The 21,650-nt window shown below is 44.1% G+C and overlaps 1 protein-coding gene across 2 annotated transcripts in view; it reads right to left on the bottom strand.

Moving 5' to 3' along the window:
• The window catches only part of PTPRN2 (protein tyrosine phosphatase receptor type N2), a 3,479,756-nt gene that overhangs the window by 247,331 nt on the left and 3,210,775 nt on the right, over positions 1-21,650 (bottom strand). The window lies entirely within an intron of this gene.

The following is a 21,650-nucleotide window of genomic DNA, read 5'->3' on the forward strand; positions in this document are numbered from 1 at the left end:
GGAGTTTGTACCACAACACAAGGAAGAGCCACTGAAAGTAACACGTTACTTTTCCTACTGATTAATGAAAAAAGAAAATGTTCATTTGATTTCTTTAATTTAGAATTTTAAAGATGGTAGTCCACATTAAATACTTTCATTGCTGTATAGTACACTCAGTGCATTATAAATTATGAATAAGTAAATCATCCAACGCCAACAGGCACTTCATTACATAACGTGCACCTCGCAGGTGAGCCCTGATGCACACACCCATGGTCTATTTTACACACGGCACTCACTACACCTTTGGGAGTATTCGGACATTCCTGTTTTTGTGTGCGACACTCAGCAGACATTAATGATCCCCACTTCATGAATTGTACAAGTATAATCAATGAATGATTGTAAGGCTAAATAGTTTTAAAATAATATTTTTTAATGTGTTATCAATGCCATGACAGGTGGTCTCTACTGCAGATTCAACATAAAATGAAAGATTGGGCAATTAAGATAAAAGAGAATGATACATTGAGAAATGAAAGTTCTATTGTCATTGGAATTCTAACTATATATCAGACCCACTAAAACCACATTTTTCCATGTTATTAAAACACATTTATCAAAACATTAGGTGCCAAGGAATGAGAAGACATTAAGGATACAGATCGTCATTCCCTGACAAATGACTAATTTAGTTCAGCAGTGGCCATATGTTTTTTATAGAGGGAAATCGAATTGCATCTGGAAAATATAATATGACATCACCTGCTAATTTTGCAAACACAATTGTTTTCTTTCCTGTTTTGAAACAAATCAAAAATGACTCCTCCTAAAATTTTAAAATGTAAGTCAAGTCTAGATGATTTTAAATGTTCGACGGAATTTGAGCAAAATCATATTAACTGTTGTCAAGTTTTATATATGTGTTCACCCTTCAGAAGACTGGTTGGAAAGATTTAATGTGAACCAAATCATGCTCCTATACAAATATTAAGCATTTAGAATCTAGTGTAAATCACTAGTTGTGATCAAATAGAAAACATACTTTAGATGTATGAGCATGAGGCAGTTTTTATTGTATGCTGGCCTCCTTCTGTGAGGGAATTGAAAAGCTTCATACTATCGCTATAAACAAACACATTAGATTATATATAACTACAAATACAATTACATGTTTGGTGTCAGTAAAATGGTGGTAACAGACATACTGCTACATTGCTGCCAATTTCCAGTACTGTTAAATTTCAAGATTGGAGGTGAAGTCCAAAAATGGTACAAAAAATGTCCTAATCCATCCAATAATTGATTTACTGTGGAAGAATTAATGCTTGTAGTAAATCTGATGAAATTCTTATGGAGTCCTACGAATTATAACAATGGAGACTAAGGCTATTGTTACCCTACTCAATCCTGCACTGAATTTACGTCCCCAAGCGGGAAGAACAGTAAACAAGTATGGCATTCATTCCTCTGCAGTTGTCACAAAAAAGGTCCACAGATAAGTAAAACTGTGAAAATTGGGATCTAGCAAATGGCTGGAAGAAAAGGGAGAACATGCTAAAGAAGAAGGTAATCACTTTATAGGCTACAAGTGCACATTGATATTACGTAACTTGTACATTATATCATAATGTCCTTGCAATGGTAAATGCAAGGCCCTGTTACGCTCACCTGGTCTCTGTGGAGGTGTTGGGGCACGGTTGCAGCCCTCCCTGAACTTGAATCATCCCTTCAGGCCTCTCCCTCAGTAGAAAAGCTGTGAGCGGTGCTACATGGCGATAGTGCTCCTGCATGGATAAGAGTGTGTGAGTGTTCCAATCTGTGATTGTTGTACCTCTCGAACCCTTCACCCCAAAGTACGGTTTCTGTGAGCATACGCCAGCCCATAAACCTCACCTGTGAATTATGGAAGATAAGATCTCCGTCCTGCTACTTCTGGCAGGGGCGCGTCGAATGGGATCTAGTTCCTTCACTGATCCCTGATCAGGATTAGTCCAGTCCAGCTGCGACTATGCGTCTCCTTATGATTGGTAAGTCTTTCTTGAGCTCTTATGATGCTGTTTGTTCTGTTTAATGTCTTTATATGTTGCTCCTATTTATGCCCGCAATAATGTCTCTCTTCTGTTTTCTTCCCTTAGATGGAAATGCAGCCTCAATGCAGCTGTGAGACGCAAGACGCGGCCGGATGGAAGATGGATGCTACCGCAATGTTCGACAGCAGGTAAGTGATGGTTTAAGGAAAAGCGCAAAGTGTGGTGAAGCGCAACCTTGAACTGACTGTTTTTTCGATGTCTAACCTTGTTTTCTGTTTTTCCTTGCAGGCGCTGCTGTCGACGATGGAGGGTGTCGTGCTACGGTGCCAAGATGAAGATTACGGCGTTCCGGAATGTGTAAAGATGAATACTTTATTCGCCGAAGAGGTAAGAACAGCTTCCCCCAGTTGGTAGGTATGCTGGCAGGAAGCAGGATGTCCAGGAAGCAGGATCTTCAAAGGTAAGTCTGACCTCAGGCGACGGTGAGCGTTACGCTGCTTGCAAGTGCAGAATAACGCGAAGCGTCTATCTTGAGGATCGGGGCAGCTTATATAGCTGAGATCGTGGGCACGCCTTTTAGGGCCGGTTTACAAGCCACACCCTGCCACTCCTAGAGAGTGAGCGCGTGCAAAGGCAATCCATTAGCAGTCACACCCAAGAATACACTTGGGGCTGCTTAATGGATGGAATGTTCAAGGTTAATGAATCCTGCTTAATGGATGGAATGTTCAAGGTTAATGCATCTGAAGTGCTATGTCTATAATAAAAGCTTTTTGGTGTTAAATGGATGTTCTTGTTTACTTTTGTTCATGAGCCTGGCGCCAGGACAGTGTCCACCCAGGTCTCCTGTGCATGCGACCCCTGCATGCCTGTGCCCCTGACTTCACGACCATGACAGGCCCTCAGGGGATGTTGAATTAGGATAAAATAGTCACTTTTTTAAAATGGCCCTCTACCCTTAACACAGAACACAGTTTGATTAGATACGCAGGTCGCAATTAAATTGATTGCACCACTGTACTTTGCCAAACACCTCAAATGTAACATAGGGAAATATATGTAGGTGTTTTTACTCAATATACAACTTTCATTAGAACAAAGCTTTTCTCCCTAAAAATGCATATTTGTTAGATGCTTTTTATGGTGCTTCATAGTGTTTTCAGAACCTCCTGGGTTCATCAGAAACACTTTCAAAATTGAACAAGGATCATAGAACGTGATGGTCGAAAATGTCTGCAAGAAGCCACATTGCTCTACTGGTGTCAACACCAAGTCTATAGATCGACCCTGCATATGCCAAATAACTGCTCCTTGTAAAGTGTAGGCTTTGCTAAATTCTATGTGTACTAGACGTTAAGTGTCTCATATAAAAAATGCCACTTTCAAAATACTATTTAAGTACTTATAAAATTATGTGAAAGTAGAAATGAAACTGAAAAGCCTGTTTGATTTCCTGCTTCATACAACCTTATCTTAAGACTGATATCTGTCAAGTTGTCTTGAGAGAGCTGCTAAGGATCATTGGCTTTGAAGTCCAAAACATCTGTAGGACCCCTTAATGAGATACCTTGCTCTAGAGTATTATCAAACAGACAAAAGGTTATGTATATACAGAATACAAAGCATCACCCTTTTCTATGACCCTATTGTTATCTGCGGTAGAGCTTTGTTCCCAGACTGTTACAACTCTTCACAACATAGGCTCATGGCCTATTGTATTTTCATGGACCCTCTTCCCAGCTTGGCTCAAAGTAGTAACATTCCCAATGATAACAGACATTCTGTTTTCTACGATTGTATGTCCTTTCATACTATCTATACGAGCTATATCAGTATATTGAAAATTGAATGGCACTTCAAGTGTCTCCACGTTGTTTAGAATTTGCTATCTGCCTTTGAGTCATCTATTACCAAATGACAGACATGAGGGAGCCGTCCCATCCTTCATCAACTAGTGTGTTATCACAAGGATAAAGGTAAAATACTCAAACTTTGTTTGAAGTGGTTATGGATGTGCTTATCTACCTTTAATGCAATTCCCTTTGCTGGTTCTCTGGGGTTAATCTTTGTTCACACATGTTCACAACCCTTCAAAATGAAAGTATGTCACTTGTTGGCTGTTTAAGACCATTCAACCAAACTCAAAGTTGAATAGAAGATTCACAAATATGTACAACTTTTGTTTCCTCGTATTGTTTATCAATTCCAAAATACCAACTAAAGGTCATATGAGCAAAACTGACACGGATTCCCTAATAACATATACATGTACTTTGTATAGACACTAAAAATAATGTTTTTCATGAAACATATTGTTTGTCAAAAGGGCAGCCAAACTGCTCCTGCTTCCTCAGCTGAAACAACCAGCAATCTTTCGACAACCTATCGATAAACAGAAATGAAAACTAATTTCTGAGAAGAAATAAACATCTACTCTATTGGTTAGAAAGACCCATTTGCAAATACGGGCATTACTTCACCATCACAGTAGTGTTAAAGTTAATATCCAAGCAGAGCCCTCGGAATACCTAATCAGTAAGGGCAATTACAGCATGCAGTATTCTGAGGAGGACTACCACCAAACTCTCCACTACCTCGGGCTAATCAGAAACCTCCACTTTTGTCTATAGATGTACCTTAAACACCTTCAATTCTGATGTTCTTTTGAAGGGCTAGTTCATGCTATAGTTTCAGAATTGTTTTTTAAAATACCCTTATTTTTCTTTAGCAAATTTGCCAATAAGATCAGCTATAAATTGCTCCACAGCTTCAGTAAACTGTCAGTATATCCTTGCATGCTATGTTAATGTGAAAAATTAGGCTCACTCTTGGGATCTGTAATAGGTTTATGTTGCCTATGAAGACAAGACAATTGTATGAAACAGAATACCAGTTTACGTCAAAAAGCTATAGTGCAGCTAATAATCATTGCCTATAGTCAGCCAGTAAAATAATAACCAGGTTACTCACCGTAGTGACCACCTTACTCCTAGTCCATAGTCCCCTTTCCTCCATACTTATGGGACATTCCTCCGTCCTGTGGGACGGGACCGGAGCACTTTGTAAAAGCAACCAAAATTTTGCAAAAAATGTTAGTCCTTCCTCTCTTTCTACGCGGGGTACAGCACACGACCGTAACCTTGCCCATCTCGGCTCCGACCCACGCATCGCCCATCTATCCTTTTCTATCGCCAGGTCAGAGACCTTTAAGCAATAACAGAGGAACCTTATTAGAGCGGACGGCGGGCATATGGAGGAACGGTGACTATGGACTAGGAGTAAGGTGGTCACTACAGTGAGTAACCTGGTTATACTCCTACGTCCCGTCACCTTTCCTCCTTACTTATGGGATATTCCCAAGAACTCCTTACAGGAACTATGGGTGGATGGAAAACCCCCTACTAACAAAGGTTCTTCAGCACAGCCTGACCAAACTGAGCATCAGATCTGGAGCTCAGATCTAGACAATAATGTTTACAAAAAGCCGATGGGGAGGCCCAAGTAGCCGCCTTTGCGATGGTCTCCCAGGGGACATATTTCTGAAAGGCAACTGTGGCTGCCTTGCCCCGCACCAGGTGTGCATGAATACCTTTAGGAGGCTGCAGTCCTTGGACAGAGCAAGACTCCATAGTGCAGGCAGCGATCCATCTGGAGATAGTCGCCTTAGAGGCCTGCTTACCTTGTGGATTACCAAAGGTCACCAACAGTTCACAAGAGCTCCTAAATTCGGATGTTCTGTCGAGATAGAATTTAAGACCCCTTCTAACATCCAGGCAATGCAGAACCCTTTCCGCTTCTGAAGCGGGGTTCGGAAAAAAGACCGGCAGGGGGATTGACTGGTTCAGATGGAAATCAGAGACCACCTTCGGCAGGAAAGCAGGGTTTGTCCGCAGGACCACCTTATCCTTGTGAAAAACCAAGAAGGGATGCTCCACTGACAAAGCCTGGAGCTCACTCACACGCCTTGCTGAAGTAACGGCAACCAAAAAGGACACCTTCCAAGACAGGTGTTTAAGGTCCACCGTGGCCATTGGTTCGAAGGGTTTATGGCACGACGCCGTAAGGACCACATTGAGATCCCACGCCAGGTGTGGTTTACGAACCGGGGGATAAAGGCGCATCAATCCTGCGAAATGTCTCTTAACCACTGGATTGGACAGAGTGTAAGAGCATTGGTCCGTAGTTAGGTAGGCGGATACCACCGAAAGATACGTTCTGCATGACAGAACGTGAATGCCCAACTCTGCTAGGTGGGATACGAAGGACAGCACAGTGTCAATCGTAGCTGCCCTTGGGTCCAGCTGTTTGTCTAAGCACCAATGACAGAACCTAAGCCATTTGCTTCTATACTGAGACCAAGTCGAGGGTTTCCTGGCTGCTTCAATAATGCGCATGTTATCCGCAGACAGGTTGAGATGTTCTAAGGACCTGAACTCAGGCACCATGCCACCAAGCTGAACGATTGAAGGGAGGGGTAGCACGGCTGTTGATCCCCCTGGTGAAGAATATCAGGAGTCATCGGTGCACACACCGACAGGTGTTGAAGTTCTGAGAACCAGAGCCTGGCCGGCCACCCTGGGGCAATAAGCAGAAGAGAACAGTTCACCATGTTCTTCAGCTTGCAAATTGTCCGATAAATCAGAGGCAGAGGCGGGAAAGCATAGGCCCTCATGTTGTGCCAAGGAATCTCGAGCGCATCCCCCAGCGAGGAAGCTCCCAGACCATTTCTGGAGGCATACAGAGGAAGTTTGTTTGCCGCTGTTGCGAAGAGGTCCACCTCTGGGGTGCCCCAACGCAGGAGAATCCCTGAGAGGATCTCCGCCTACAGTTCCCACTCGAAGTTGACCATCGTCCGCTGACTGCGGGCATCTGCCGTGACATTCAGCTGGCCTGGAATGTGTACCGCCACTAGCCAGGCACCATGACGAACTGCCCACTCCCAAATCTGGATGGACAGGTCCACGAGAGGGGGAGACTTGGTGCCCCTCTGCTTGTTGATGTAATACATTGACACCACATTGTCCGTGCGGATACAGACCACCTTGTTGGCAATGATCGGTCTGAAAGCCTTGAGCGCTAGGAAAATTGCCAGAAGCTCCAGATGATTTATGTGGAGGAGCTTGTCCTGAGGCGACCAAAGGTCCGAGACCTGAAGAAGATCCAACGTCGCACCCAACCCCAGAAGGAAGGAGTCTTTCGTGACCGTTACCATCGGGGCTGGGTCCTGAAACCCCACTCCCACCGACAGGTTGCTGAGAGACGACCATCACTCCAGGTCCGCTCTCATGGAAACCGGAATCAATATCAACTTGGAGTCCGGATCCACGGCTTGACGCCAAGAACTCTGCAGAGCCATCTAAGTCCGCCTCATCTTGAGACGGGCGAAAAGGTAGAGTCAAAACACACGAGGCCACGAGGCCCAGAAGCCTCTGGAACCACCAGGCTGACATGCTCTCCGACTGCGCAAACATCTGACGCGTGGCCAACAGATCTGCCATTCTGTCCCCGGTCAGGTAAACTCTGCAGTCAATAGTGTTCCAGCGAAAACCCAGGCAAATCTAGTCCTGAGAGACCGTCATGGAAGATTTCCGCCAGTTCACCGACAGCGCGAGGTCAAACAGGAGCTGGAGGAGAGACTGAAGATTGCAGGTGGCTTTCAACGGGCAAGGGCTGCATAAGAGCCAGTCGTCCAAATACAGATACACATGGATACCCTGCAGACGAAGATAGGCCGCGATCACCGAAATCATCTTCGTAAAGACATGCGGCGCCGAGCTGAGGCCAAAAGGAAGCAGTCAAAACTGGAAGTGCTCCTCTCCCACAGAGAAACGAAGATATCTCCTGTGTGGATTCCAGATCAGTATATGCACGTACGCATCCTGAAGGTCCACCACGCTGAGCCAATCACCCATCTGCAAAGAGGACCATATCTGGCCGGGCGTGATCATCTTGAATTTCTCTTGGGGTAGGAAAAGATTGAACTGGGAAAGGTCTAGGATGGTGCGCAGGCCAGCCTGGTTGGGTTTGGGCACCGTAAACAGTCGGGAGTAGAAGCCCTCCCCTCGCTCCCTCAGGGGAACGGGTTCCACAGCTCTGAGGTCCAGCAGTTTCTGAACCTCGGCTTTTAGGGAGGACGACCCTGACTGCTGAAAAGGAGGGTTGAAGGGTGGGGTAAGGGGGTAAGGGTATGCGGAAACCCACCTGAGCGACTGACAAGACCCACCGGTCCTCGGTAATGGTCTGCCATGCCTCCCAATGAGACGCAATGCGCCCTCCCACCGGGGTCTCATGCGAGCACAGAGAACCCTCATTTGGCTGGCTTTTCAGTGGAGTTACCATCTGAACCCGTGGAGGAGGCTGAGGAGCGGGAGAAAGACTGAGTCAGCTGATGCCTCCAGCAGGAATTTCCCAAAGGGGTATCCACTCTGCGGGATTTCCGATCTAGAAACCCCCTGAAACCAGAGGGCCGGCTTTGCGACAACTGTCCATGGGTCCTAAAAGGAGTTTTAACCAAGACGGACAAGGACTTGGCCATCTGGGTGCTGTCCTTCGTTTTGGTGAGCTCTACATCCGTCGAGGAATGAAAAAACTCCTTACCGTCAAACGGCAGGTCCAACACCTTGTCCTCCAACTCCTTTGATAACTTGGTGGCGTGCAACCAAGTTTGCCGAGAGGTATCAACCCCCAGAATAAGGCCCCGAGCAGAAGAGTCAACGTGATGAGCCGCGGCCTCCAGCAGATCCTGGGCCAAGACCCTGGCATCCGATAATCCCGCCTTAAAGTCGTCCAGCTTCTCGACCAGGATGAACTCCTCGAACTTCGCCAGACCTTTCCACATCTTCATATTTGCCCCCGCTAACACCAGTTCTGCATTGGCCTGCCGCAGCTGCAGGGCTGAGTTAGCAAAAATCTTCCTCCCAAGGGAGTCGAGAAGCTTGTCCTCTTTCCCCAGGACCTGAGTAGCCATTGTAGAAGAGGATGCAGCTGGCCTGGACTGTAAAGTGGCCGCAGACACCACTGTGGAGGAGGGGGGGCAGACAAGATGCTAGAGACACCTCTTCTGAGGAGTGCAGCCTGTAGCGCGTGTCAATTTTCTTAATGACAAAAAGTCCAGAATGCATCTTTTCCCAGACTCTACGGACCTCGGCCAAAACATCCTTCTGCAAGAACAGGCCGGTTCGCTCCAAAGGAGACAAGGTGAATGCCCCCGAAAGCACACCCTCCTGCGGAGCGGGTGCCTCGGGCACTGGAACATCCAATAAGCACATCATGTCCAGTACCCGGTCGTGAAAAGCTCTAATAGAGCGGGGCTGGTCTTCGCTGTCCTGATCGCCCTGCGCATCATCCGACAGGTCAGGGTCCTGCTGGACCACGTCAGGCACCGCCTTGTCCACAGGGGACAACAGAGGCAAGGGCGGAAGGGTAGGGGGAGGCACCGTAGGCAAAGGCGGCGCCGGCGGAACCACCGTAGGTATGGATGGAGCAGGAGGCGCAGGTGGGCATATCTCCCTAAAAAGACCCTTGAAATACTCCCTCATGGGGTCAGTACGCATGAGTACCTGAAACTTGCCGAAAAAGGCGTCCTCCGGAGAAAGCTTTGGAGCTGCCGGAGAAGGCCTCTCATGAAGAGGATGATTCCAAGGACGCAGAGGGCAGGGTTGCCAAGCAGGCCCATCCCCGGAGGTATCCACATAAATCAAGTGTGCTGAACCCACAGGCAGTGAGATGTTGTGCGGAAGGGGCCTCCAAGCGTTCAATCGTAAACTGGATGAAACGGGAGCACACAATGAACCTTCTGTTCACCTACAGAAACGCTCCCCATACCTGAGGCTGATGGCGTAGTAGTAGGGGAAGCGCCCAAAATGGCTGGCGTGGTCGTGGTGGGAACAGCCGCCATTTTGCCGTCTCCTGAGGGGAACTGCAGCATGTGTGGAAGTGAGGCAGGGGTCCCCGCCGTTGCATCAGGGGTCTTCATTTTAGCCTTTACACAAGGAACCTCGGTCGAGCCGGTACTGTGCGGCCTGGAATGGTTCTGCGACATACCAATAGCCAAATTAGCCTTCACAGGAAGGACCTCGGCACTGCCAGTAAAGGAGGAACTTGGCTCACTCCTTGCCCCCTCAACGGTTCTGGCGTCCCCACAAGAGCAGGAACAGTGAGAAAACCCTTTCCAGGCCTCTCAGAACTATTGGTTTCCTTAGCCTCTGTACGAGGGACCTCGGACCCAGGTCCGGTAGTAGCCTTTGCACTGCGGGCTTTGAACATACGTTCGGTCTTACCAAGCCCAGCCGAGGCCTCGGGGCACACCACAGTACTTTTGAAGGAAGCCGATAAGGAGGCCTCGGAGCAAGCTCCGGTACCCCATGACTCAGCAGAACTGGGTCTACAAGTCACCCCCACAGGAGGGGCCTCAGAGTGCACTCCGGTATCCGCAGGCCCCTTACGGAGACCCTCAGAGAAAACTCTGGTACAGTTTTTTGGCCCAGAGGCACCTCGGGGCAAGCTCCGGTGACAGAGCGCTCAACGCCACTCCCGGACCGGGAAGACCCGGGGAAGGTGTCTCACGGCCGGGGTGCTCTAAAAAGTAAAGAACTTACCGGGCATTTCTTCTTTTCGTCGATGAAGGATTGAAAATGAATAGGAGGAGTACGCTGGAAAACCTCCTCCCAGCGCTCTAACCGACTTTGAAGTGCCCGGACCGAAACGGAAACACAATAGAAACAGGAGTCTCAACAGTGATCAGGACCCAAACACTCTAAACAAAGAGGATGGGGATCCGCCTTCGCGATGCGTCACTGACACGAGGAACAATTTGGAAAGTCTAGTTTAAACGACATAGACAGACTAGTACACGATCGCTAGCGAGAGCCAGAGAGGAGGAAAAGGAAGAAAGTCTTCGGCGGATGCAAGTGCGTCCAGTCCCGAGCAAGAGGAGAAAAGGACTGTTGGGCGATGCACGGGGTAGAGCCGAGATCGGTGGGGTTACGGCAGCGTGCTGTACCCCGAGTAGAAAGAGAGGAAGGACTAAAATGTTTGCAAAATTTTGGATGCTTTTACAAAGTGCTCTGGTCCCGTCCCACAGGACAGAGGAATGTCCCATAAGTATGGAGGAAAGGAGGAAAGGGGACGGGACATAGTAGTATGTGTGAAAACATTATCTCCCTTACGAAATTTGACAGATAAACGTAACTACAATATATTCATTAAACCTTTTGGGGATGTATTATATCTTGCTGCCACAATGTTTTAATTATCACCAATTTGTAACTTCTGACTGAGATCATAGAAGCTTAATAAAGGGCATAGAGGTACATGAAGCAATGTATGAAAGTCCCCGAAATCACAACTCTGCCATATGGCCTCCCCTCCCCAGGATAGAAAGGTAGTAAAAGTTCAAGGGTAAACAGCATCATCAAAAGCCACATTTAGAGGTCAGGAAGATTCAGGGCTCACGACTGGGTAGTGCTAGTGACAATATCTTAGGCTTTGGAAACAAAGTCCTAGAAGAGACCATGACTAGGTAAAACATGCTTGTGTGCCATGACATGGATGACATGCCACTTTCCCAAGGGAAAACATGTGCCAATACTGAGTCAGCCACTTAGCCCCAAATGGGGCTCTCGTTTTCCCAACAAGGTTGCGATGCACTATTTGGCTGCCAAAGGTAACTGTGTGATCAATCTACTATTGAAATAACCAATTTGGTAACCATCCTCAAGGGGTGTTCATAGCAAGATGCAGCGTGGTTCCTGTTGCATGTGAAAGCAAACAATCTGCCTCACTGCATTTTCTTTGGCATGCCTCTATTTTGCCCGCATTTTTGCATTATGAAGATGGTAATGGATATGGCTAGGGATAGCGTAAAGTTAAGTTTGGGCTCAAGGGTTAGCAGGGGAGAGAATATAGGGTAGAGAAAAAGGGGGCAGGTGTTCTCCCCCCGTAATGACAAAGTAAACATTTGGCAAAGGAAATGTGCTAAAGTAAGTGTTGGCGAAGTGAATGCTGTACAATTGAAGACATACATCTGTATCCTGTATGTAAGCTTCAAAGCATTTGGGATGGAAGTTAAGGCATGTATTTGTAACAGGCTGTGAAGTCTAAAACAGGATACAGACATCACATGTTAATCTACATTACTTGAGCCAATAAACATGCTACTTATTAGAGCCGTTACCTGGCTATTGTGAGTCCATCTAACTTTAAAACACACCTTACCTCAAACTACAGTACTACTTCACAAGGTTCACCTTAACTATAGTATTGATGTGATCTACCTATGGCTTAAAAAATATTGAAAGTAAAGGATGTGGATAAATGGTGTGATTTAAGGCACAAGGTGTAGTTCGACTGACTTTACTTGCATCCTGGAACTAGTTAATTGGACTCTTTGTAGTAACCTTAGTCTTGGCATGTCCCACGCTGGTAGACCACTTTTTATAGTCAGTAACCTTTTACTTTAGAATTGATGTAAATTACCTACTATCAAAAGTTAGTGATGTGGAGTAATGGTGTAGTGTAGGTTCTGGTTCAATTTGTAGTCAAATACATTTTGTCTGTGTTATAAAAAAGTTGATTTTGACTATGTGTCTGCACCTTATTGTTGGGATTTCCAACTTTAGTAGACTTCTTTTTATAGGTATTTACCTTAACGCCTTGTTAAAAAAAGGAGGTCCAACTCATTCCTTTTTTTTCCTTTATTAGGTGCTCATCTAATTGTCTATCTGGATCTCTTTCTGAATGTGTTTATGGTTTTTGCGTGCTGTGTGCCTGCCCAGAATTTGCAAAGACCAGCATACCATTTTGTGTCTGGTAGGTATGCTATGCGTATTTTGATCAGATTTTGTAAATTTTCCTGGATACGTGTTTGTGTGTGTCCATTTGTCTATTCCATTTGCGTACATAGATTTCAGTATTTGGTGTGCTGTGTCCGTGTCTGAAAACCTTCTAAGAGGGTGTCCATACTTATGCTGGTTTAAGAAGTGTTTTCCATTTCAGCATGTCACTTGCAATGCATGCATTACACGCCCTATAATGGAGGTATGGCCAACACAGTCACAGGTTACGGTCTTGAGAGCCTGCCCAGTACTTGGATATGCAAAAGGGGCTGAGTTGCAAGGCATTTGTGACCACAGCAGAGCCTCCCTTCTGTGTTTATCAGGGATACCTTCATGCAGGCCCTGACAGTTGCAGGAAGCACTTTTTCTTTCCCCACCTACACCCAACATTTTTAGTAAATGACTCTCATTCTATTCATAGGCTACGCTAAGGCATGAAAGATGTAGTTGACGCATTCATGCAGATATGAGCCATCATTCAGAACAATACAATTAATAACTATATGGGCTGATCGATTTGCTCTGTAGAAATCAATATAATGTTCCATGCAGTGATGGAACATATTCTAAGAACATGATTAGTCTGAATACCTATTATTCACTACTAACCTTAATGGCAGTGGATGTAGTTTTCAGCAAAGATTTTGGAGATGTTTATAAATACTACTGAAATACGTTTTAAGCACAATCGTAGAAACACATTTGTCAAAAGGGAATTTCAAATAAAGCCCTTTACTACTTAAATATGAAAGAACCCCCTACTTTAAAATGTGTCACTGGACTGTTGACTGAACTTCAGATACTGTCATAATTAGACAAAGTGGCCTGTGAAAAAAAGATTTACCTACTGATTTCAAACATACAACAATTGTGCTCTACAAACAGCAGGATGGAGGAACGTGCTTGAAAGCTCTTTAACAATTACAAGACTGGCCATGGAGAGGTAGTGCTTCCAGAAGTGGATGTCAAGAGCTTTTATGCAGATAGATTAGTGCATTTAGCTTTTTATTAATCCTTCCTGCATTTGATGGACCAGTTATTTAATATTCTTTTGTATGTATTGGATTTTTTTCTGATGCCACTTTTAACAGGATAAGAAAAAAAATGAAGGATATATAATAATCAACAGAACCCATTTAAAGATAAAGAACCATCAAATGCACAAGCATTGACTAAATTATAGGCATTTATATGATGTGGTCTGTTGGAATGCTGGAGACAGGCGTATTGATTTAGAAATAGATAAGCAGGGTTTGATTGATTCTGTATGTGTTGCACCCATACTACCATGCAAACGGCAATGATAATGATTTGGGGCAAGTGTTCAAAGCTGCTCATGAGCAATGCCAAATAAGGCTAGGGCCATAGCTTGTTCATTATATTGGGGTGGAGGTAGTGCTGAGTTTTCCCAACAAGCTATGTGGTGTACCAAAACTAATAAGGAAAGTGTTCAAGTTTGTAACCAGTACTGAAGTGTGTACTTTCAATAGAAACAATACCTATATACTAGCGTCACTGCTTTGTCTTCATGTATTTTGTTGTAATGCCCTACACGGGCAAGAAACATCTCAGCCTTAAACACATCTTATCCTGACTCCTATGAGAAATTCTCATTTACGTTTCTAAACCACCTCCCCAACCATTCCACACCCTCATTACTAACAATGTAGCATCATTTATTTCCCTGAATCTATGAGAAGGATGGCTCAAAATTCATGTAGTTAGTGGCATAAGAGACAGCCTATAAAAAATGGTCAATATAATTATATATATTCCAACCCTACAGCCTGTGAAGCCATGCATGACTGGGTCTCTTTAGTGCATACCTACAAGAATCACTTTGAGGCAATACAAATGGTGTCAGTTTAGGAAACGGAGATGCTGTGATGCAATATGATTTGTCCAGAATCAAATACGTTCCCTGGTTCTATAATTTGTAATTAGGCTATGGGAGCCATTACGATTATGTCAGGGTAGTAAAAAGGGATGGTAACTGTACTTTTACCACACTGCCTTACTATAGGTTTGCAGCTAAAATAGCAGAAATACTTGCAGCACTTGGCTGAAGGTATTTTCTCCACTTTACCTCCAGAAACTGGAGAAATTACTGATGGTGGAATTACAACCACAGTAATTCCCCCACGTCCCCTAGGGACTCCTCCTGCACTTTATGCCTCCAGTTGTAATCAGAAGAATTTGCTGCCAATATAATTGGCAGTACTAGTAAACGGGTATGGAGGTATTTCTGTGGAAAATATTGCCATCTCGTATGGACCCCCATATCTCCCACCATTCAATCTTTAGATTTACATCAATGCTTTCTGAATTGCTGTCTCTGAAAAGCCGCATTAGTACTATGTGTGAAAAAAAGCAGACCTGCAAAGCATCAATTCGCATGGTAAATGAACATGGCATTAGAAAAAGGTCCGATTCAATCTGAAAGGCTAGGAGAGGATGTGTCTCTGTAATGAGTACAAGGCAATCCAGCAAAGAAGTGGGATTAAAATGCATCTGTTGGTTTGCAACCTACAATGCAAAACAGGGAAACACCTATGCATGTATTAGAAAGAAGGGTGCCGGTTGCACCGTAACAGCACCCTTTCCGGACTGCCACACTACAATTCTGCCTTCCTGGGCCGTTGCGCCCGGCAGGTCTGACATGCCGGGTGCAACGGCCCTGGTAGGCAGAGTTGTCACAGAAGCACTGGCACCATTAGCAACAGTGCCAGTGCTTCCTTGTCCCCATTCCCATGGAGTCCTTTAGGACTCCATGGGAATGGGGACTTACACTTTCCATCGCCTGATATCCCGGGCCGCCAAGACTTGTAATGTCCCTGTGGCACCAGGATCTCAGCTGGCGGAAACTTTGTTACCAGTCCAGCAGCAACCTGACAGTAGCACAGGCGGGTTATCGCTGGTCTCGTAATGAGGCCCAGTTTATTTCACCTGCTTTGGAGTGTCACTAAGTTGAGCGGTATGAGATCAACAGAGGGGACTGCATTACAACAAAGCTTTAATTATTGCTAAGTGGCCCAGTGACATAGCCAACACCTCTCTCTATCCAGCAGTCAGTTAAGTGGTAGGTCAAGCCACGCAAAACTATTGTTTGCCATTAATTTTAGATATATGTAATCAATGAAAATTGACAGTACTATGCAATAATAAGCTCTTGCCTGGGTATTTCAATAATGGACAAACAATTATGTACAATAATAGGACTCTGCCAAAATATGTTTCATCACTAAGGCAGATGGGCTACTCAATAGGCGCATGCTCTTTTGGGAACATAATATTGGGGCTGATATTTGCTTATTAACGTCAAGACAATAGGCAAAACTTAATTCACAACAAAAAAAAAGAAAATCGCCACAGAAAACCATTTTGCAGACCACACACGATTGCCATTTGTTCGTTGAAATATAAAGCAGGGAGACAAAAAAGATAAATGAGATTATTTAAAAAATTATCTTCACAATAAATAATTATTGGGCGATTAGTCATACTATTCTAAGTCTAAACTCTCTCAACGTGAATTTGTTACTGATGGAATAACGCTTAGTGTAACCCATTTTTCATCTTATAATAATTAATAATGAATAACACATTTTGTTTATTGATCCTGGTATTCTTATTGTGAATGGACAAAATACTGTTTAGTAACTTGCGTGATTATCGTAGCTAGTGTTTGAGATCATTCTATATAGGTTGTACTATGATATTTTAAAAAACAGTATCATGAACCCTTTTCTTTTCTGCGATATGAGTGATGGTTGATACGACGAAAGGGAGAAGCCAGTAAATTTGTATTTACATGCCTGCATTAATTGCTCGAATTGCGAATTGTTAGCGAATTGAAAGGTCTCTCACCAAATGCGATTCTTAAGGGTAGTGCCCTTGATTATTGCTAAGTATTGCTACTGTGAAGTCATTTACAGTGGGTAGCATGTAACAACGTTTCATGAATATGACAATGGAGTATTCATAATACTACAACCACTTAAAGTGCTATATCTGTGTTACTGAAACCAAAGAGTGAGTAGTATTCGACTTAACTGCTATGGAATTATACACCATTTGTGGAGTGATGGTGATGCTATGCTAGTGTTGTCAATATTGTTTATTTATGGTGAAATTACAGGAATAGAAATATGTTATTGCAATAATATCTTACCTAAAAGGCATTTTTGAAAAAATATTTATTTTATTTGATCTCCATTGTTGCAAAACTATGGCAAGAACGTATTATAGATGTGTCAATTTGTTTTATTAACTATATAAAAGAAATTACCGGAAAATGGGTTTTCTCCGACTTTATATATCACTAAAGAACCCACAGGCACAACTATATCTACACTAACAGGCACTATCTAATTGCCATGCGTTCTATTTAGATTATGGACAGGGTGCTATGGAGCCATTCACTCGTATTGCAACAGTAGGGTAATACTGCAGGAACTCCCATCCGTCCCCACGAATACAATATGCTTCTTATTTTATTTTATTTTTAATACATTGTGTAATTTGGACTACCCCATCAAGGGGGTCACAATTCATCTCAACACAGTCAATCTTTACTGAGAGCTGTTTGGCAGCATGGGCCCGAGTGGCAATGAAGCCTTTGCTTTTTGTGTATATTACCTCCAGTTGGTCAAGAGTGATCCTCACAGAGGACAACAGAGAAAGAGATATGAAAAGAAAAACTGAAGCAAAGTCATTCCCGTAATTCCACTAAATGCTATTGTCAAATTAAAACTACATTCAGCACAAAATGGCTAGAGTACGTGTGTTCCACTGCTGCATGAATTTCAGCACACAATGGCTAGAGGACGTGTGTTCCACTGCTGCATGCATTCCAGCACACGATGGCTAGAGTACGTGTGTTCCACTGCTGCATGCATTCCAACACACGATGGCTAGAGTACGTGTGTTCCACTGCTGCATGCATTCCAGCACACGATGGCTAGAGTACGTGTGTTCCACTGCTGCATGCATTCCACCACGCGATGCTAGAGTACGTGTGTTCCACTGCTGCAAGCATTCCAACACACGCTGGCTAGAGTACGTGTGTTCCACTGCTGCAAGCATTCCATCACACGATGGCTAGAGTACGTGTGTTCCACTGCTGCAAGCATTCCACAACACGATGATTAGAGTACGTGTGTTCCACTGCTGCAAGCATTCCAACACACGCTGGCTAGAGTACGTGTGTTCCACTGCTGCAAGCATTCCATCACACGATGGCTAGCGTACGTGTGTTCCACTGCTGCAAGCATTCCACAACACGATGATTAGAGTACGCGTGTTCCACTGCTGCAAGCATTCCAACACACGCTGGCTAGAGTACGTGTGTTCCACTGCTGCAAGCATTCCATCACACGATGGCTAGAGTACGTGTGTTCCACTGCTGCAAGCATTCCACAACACGATGATTAGAGTACGTGTGTTCCACTGCTGCAAGCATTCCATCACACGATGGCTAGAGTACGTGTGTTCCACTGCTGCAAGCATTCCACAACACGATGATTAGAGTACGTGTGTTCCACTGCTGCATGCATTCCAGCACACGATGGCTAGAGTATGTGTGTTCCACTGCTGCATGCATTCCAACACCATACTGGGTGTAATTTCCTGAAAACGAACCACCATGCCAGCCTGAAGCCTACCCATCATTCATGTATGGCAGATATGTGCTGTACAAATGCCAATTAACAACCTTTCTCGCTTGATCTACTTTAAAGCAATGTCCAGTTACAGAGCACACAGGAAAACTGTTACACAATATCCCAATAGCTTAATTAGAAATAATCACATTCAAACTAGCAAAAACAATGTAATTGAAGATTTTTTCATTGAGGTCTTAAAGAATAAAACTTTTAAATAAAAAAAATGTATATTGTTCCACAGCTTGGTATGCTCATAAAATACACAAGAAGCTTCCATTCAAATGGTGTAATGGCAAAACGTGTCCGTTTAAAGTGTGTAACAGATTGGCGAGCTTGGTTAGAGTTATTTTCTGGTTTCGAAACAGAAGGCCCTGAGATCTATTCATAGCAGTGTTTCAGATTTTACATTTTGCCATTATTTTTAATTCTGCTTTCTAGAAATGATCGTCATCAACACAATCTGATAAAATGAAAAATTGACCATACTGTGTGAAGGCAGATGCCGTCCGTTTCATGGAAAATTGAGTGCTGTGTTTTTTTTCCCCAGACACCGACATTACATTTTCGCTCATATTAGGTCATCCCTTTTTAAAACAACTAAAGACTATTGCAGACTGTAGGCCCCTACGGCCATGACGTCACTGTTCAAACTAGTCCATTTTCTGTGAGCAACACAGGCACCTAAACCTACAATGTTTTTTTTCTGCCGCAAATGGCATAAGGATTAATAGCAAAATTACCCTCCCTCCACCTACGCCACTCCTCCATGTGACGGTGAGACACAGTGAGAACTCTTCCCTAGAATAAGAAAGGGGCCAGGATTACATTTAGCAGTGTTTCATTTCTTTTTTCAGTTCAGCTCCACCTATATTAATTTCAAAAACATACGAACCGAAAATAAAAAAAAGTATAATTTGTGTGTGTGGGAAGTTGCCACGCTTTTCCTGTCAAAATGAGCTCTTTTGGTCTGTGGTCAGTGTAATAGCTCACATAACTGGCATCTCTTCTCTATCAAGTCTCTGCCTTTTTTCAAATACTGTACAATTACTGACACCACCTTACTTTAGCCGCCGACTAAGGGACAGCCCAACTAGTCAAATAAGTTCATTTTCTGTGAGCCATGGGGACAAAGCCAGCTATTTGTTGTGCATTCGATCACACAAAGCATGTGTGTCCCTACGGCTGTGGTTTGTGTGAGGACTGGCTGAGATTGGGCAGGCATGCACATAGGGGAAAAGCATGGCAAGGGGCATTACATTGCGGGATGAATAACACAAGGACACCTGGAGGCTATGCATCCTTCCTCATATCCCATCTCCCCCCTGACTCTCGCCAAAATTCTGAGGGCTATTCCAAATGGGGATGCACATATAGGCACCTGGAGGTTTTCTTAATCATAACAAATCTTCTGGTAGATTCATCCCTGATATGTGCCAAGGACATACATTGAAAAGACCCAATCCAGCAGAGCTGTCCGTGTGTTTTGGGACAAGTGACGTACTGCAGCACTAGAACAAAGCCTGGCCTAACGCTACAGAATTCATAGGTTATTAGAATCCAAAGTTGGACACATTATAAAACTGCCCCCAGAAGGGTGGTATGCTCCCTGGTGATATGTTGGGCAAGATCCAACAATAGCCTCATGAGGTTTGTCTTCCAGGGTGAGTGGATGGAAGATTTGATCTTTGTAACCAGAATAACAACCGCTCCTGTATCTTTCAGGCCTTACATGGCCATAAAAAGTTGCAATTACAAGCATTAAAAACCTGGGAAGGGACAGTCAAAACAAGACGGTGCTACTCTAGTGGTTGATGGGCTTTTCTGAAATGAGAGAGCTTAAGCAGCAATGAGCACCCTGATTATTATCTTGCAGTCAGCATTGAGATAGATGGACACAACAGGAAAAAAAGAACTAAATCGCTGTAACAAAGGACACAAAGATGACCAGTGATCCAGGTCTCCAGCTAAATCTCTTCTTGATAAGTGATAGCATTAGGGAAGGTTATGCTGCTTCCCATTCATAGAAAGACATTCACACCCTGAAAATAAAACATGCCTATTAGCAGAGGCAACAGACTTGAAGGTTTTGAGACTTCCCATATGCCTTTGAAGGGGAAAGATTATAGGTTTGTTTCCAGCTACACAAAACATATTTCAGCTGCATATCATGCTTTTGTGAATTTCTAAAAGCAATAGCACACATATAAAATAAAGGTTTTGTCCAGCTGAACATGCACATGTATCCTAGTTCCAGGTTGTGTTTGAATGTTAAGTTAAATTGATTTATACCGCGCACCTCCTACCATTTCCATGGTCTCCAGGCATTGTGACAGGGTAGAGTGAGTGAAGAGCAGAGGGATTTGTGCTGAGGCAAAAGTCTCCAGTCAAGTATTACCCTGCTAATACATTCCTTAACAGTGCATTTCTATGGTATGTCATCTATGATGCTGGACAAGGGGGTATTAAATGACACCAAGACACCATACTGCAGTACCCACTTGGTCACATGAACGTTGTAGCTGTTAAAAAGTCTCTTTTCTGGCTGAATGTCAATTTTGAAAATCAGAAGTTTTTCTAAATCTTGAATACTAGAAACAGGCCTGCAGACGGTTCCCCTGGTACGTTCGAACTGCACGCATCAATACAGTGTCAATGCTATCTTGCATTTCCCCCGGATCTCCACTAACCTAAACCATCTCATCCCCCTCTCTTTCAGATGTATCAGAACACCTGTAGGCAATGAACATAGCACTGGTGAATGGAATGAATCCCAGTAGCATAACATGTGATCCACTGACAGCACCAACACAAACATGGCTAGATAGAGTGCGAGTTTCTTTTTTCAGTAACCTGTCTTATCCTCTGAACCAAGGGGATATTGAACTGAGAGGCGTATATTTCTTGTCTTGCCCTCACTATAAGCACCAATTGCATTGGAGTTGTGGTGAGAGGTTTTAAACTTGGTGTCAACGCTCTTTGACACTACTTAGGATTGCCACATTTCCAGAAGTAATTTGACCAGACAACTTTCCCCAGCAAAGAGTATGCTTCACATGCAAGGACCATGTTCTGGTTGAGGCCCAGAGCCTGTACGGCCATAAAAGTGAACAAGTACTGGTCATGGATAGAGCGAAACT

This window comes from Ambystoma mexicanum, chromosome 2q, assembly GCF_040938575.1.
Source record: "Ambystoma mexicanum isolate Mex_15411 chromosome 2q, UKY_AmexF1_1, whole genome shotgun sequence".
NCBI classification, from domain to species: Eukaryota; Metazoa; Chordata; class Amphibia; order Caudata; family Ambystomatidae; genus Ambystoma; species Ambystoma mexicanum.